The following is a 1703-nucleotide window of genomic DNA, read 5'->3' on the forward strand; positions in this document are numbered from 1 at the left end:
GCCCAGTAATGTCTCCATCATGAGACTTGTTACTGTGTTTGGCATATTGAATATGTCATGGGAAGCTTGCCAGGCTTTGCCGTGCGGGTGAAATACTCTTGGTAGCTTGCCGGGCTCTCTCTATTGTAAACATTAGAAAAGTACCTGCAATGTAATATATTATAAAGCTCTGTTAGCTATAATTCTGTGCCAACATTTATTAAGACTGAATTATACAGATGAATACAATTTAAGTTCTATCATTGGAATTTATACATTCTAATTAGTTTGGAGAAATATAAACTTGTCCCTATATGTAGCTTTGCTTTGCAATGGTCTACTTTTCCCTACACTTTTCTGGATGATCTCATCCTCTGCCCAGCTGACAAAATTTAAACATTAACTCTAGATCACACCTTTCTTTGGACTCCAGAGTCCCTGAAAAATCACAGGTAGGATTTACAGGTAGAAAAAAACAGTGTCAATTCTTATTTGACTGTGAATTTATTTCTTCATTTTATATTTTGAATACTTACTATTTACATATCTTCTTTAGGAGAAATATCTATTTAGAATCTTTTTCTATTTGTTAATTATATTGTTTTGATTTGTATTAGTAATAGTTCTTTAAATATTCTAGCTATGAGTTCTTTATGAGCACTATAATATTATGATATTAAATAATTTTGTCCATACTGAGTATTTTTTAAACATTTCTTTTTTAATTATATCTAGTAATGTAAATTAATTTTTAATGAAACCCAGTTATTTTTATTTTTATTTATTGATTTTTTTATGTAGGAGTACTGCTATTTAATTGCCACTGATTAGCTGATTGAATTGGGTATGAACTCCACCTTACTTTTTTTTTCATAATTTTATTTATTTATTTTTCTATAGCACAGCGGGTAGGGCGTTCGCCTTACAAGCGGCCAACATGGCCAACCCGAGTTCGATTTCTCCGCCCCTCTCGGAGAGCCCGGCAAGCTACCGAGAATATTGGATATGCCAGACACAGTAACAACAAAGTCTCCAATGGAGACGTTACTGGGCCCGCTCGAGCAAATCGACGATCAACGGGAGGGCCTTACTTACTTACTTACTGTGGGAAAAGTTGCAAAGCTTTCAGGTGTAAGTCTCGGTCATACAATGATCAAACACCTTTCCCTTCACCAGTACTCATTTTTCACTACCAAGAACCCCACTATAACCCCCTCCCACACCTCCCAATGCCTGTGAGGCGGATGATTTCTACTTAACTCTTCTCTACATTGATTACATTATTTTGACAAGAGATGCACCATTATTGTTTAGATTTCCACCCCCCCCCCCAATCAGAATTGCTGAAAAGGCATTGTGAAATACTTTGTTTTTTATAGCTGGTTATGAGAATCATATAATGTCGTTCTGCCACGACAGCGGCCACACAATTTTGGATTTCTGCAAAGAGCCAGATAATTATGAGATTGGTTTTCTGTGCGTCCACTGTTATAGCTGTGCTGGAGATCCGCTTGTGGGGGGCAACTCATGACCTCGGTAGGGCGTGAAGGACAAGCCAGTACCACCCCCCTTCCCATGAGACTACAGTTTCCCCGTCATTGCCGGCTGATACCTGGCTTTCCTATAAGCTCTGAGGTGGTGGCCACCTTGCTGCTGGGGTGGAAAAAGGCAGAAGGTAGCAACATCCATTCCCTCTCGGGGAGGCATGGCGCCGTAGTTTAACG

The sequence above is a fragment of the Sorex fumeus genome, unplaced genomic scaffold (assembly GCF_029834395.1).
Source record: "Sorex fumeus unplaced genomic scaffold, SorFum_2.1 ptg000030l, whole genome shotgun sequence".
In the NCBI taxonomy this organism is placed as follows: Eukaryota; Metazoa; Chordata; class Mammalia; order Eulipotyphla; family Soricidae; genus Sorex; species Sorex fumeus.